Source organism: Sinocyclocheilus anshuiensis, unplaced genomic scaffold (assembly GCF_001515605.1).
Source record: "Sinocyclocheilus anshuiensis isolate Anshui unplaced genomic scaffold, SAMN03320099.WGS_v1.1 scaffold1839, whole genome shotgun sequence".
Lineage (NCBI taxonomy): Eukaryota > Metazoa > Chordata > Actinopteri > Cypriniformes > Cyprinidae > Sinocyclocheilus > Sinocyclocheilus anshuiensis.
The window spans coordinates 557-1,129 of record NW_015551095.1 but is presented as its reverse complement, the minus strand read 5'-3'; positions in this window follow the sequence as shown (position 1 = coordinate 1,129).

Genomic DNA, 573 nt, shown 5'->3' with positions numbered 1-573 from the left:
TCAGAGCAGAAGAAGAGCACACAGACAGACAGACAGACAGACAGAGAGAGAGAGAAGAGCACACAGACAGAGAGAGACAGAGAGAGAGAGAGAGAGAGAGAGAAGACACTGACCCCAGCTCAGAGCGGAGGAAGAGCACACAAACAGACAGACAGAGACAGAGAGAGAGAGAAGACACTGACCCCAGCTCAGAGCGGAAGAAGAGCACACAGACAGACAGACAGAGAGAGAGAGAGAAGACACTGACCCCAGTTCAGAGCGGAGGAAGAGCACACAAACAGACAGACAGAGAGAGAGAAGACACTGACCCCAGCTCAGAGAAGAAGAAGAGCACACAGACAGACAGAGAGAGACAGAGAGAGAGAGAGAAGACACTGACCCCAGCTCAGAGAGGGAGAAGAGCACACAGACAGACAGAGAGAGAGAGAGAAGACACTGACCCTAGCTCAGAGCGGAGGAAGAGCACACAGACAGAGAGAGACACAGAGAGAGAGAGAGAAGACACTGACCCCAGCTCAGAGCGGAAGAAGAGCACACAGACAGACAGACAGAGAGAGACAGAGAGAGAAGAAA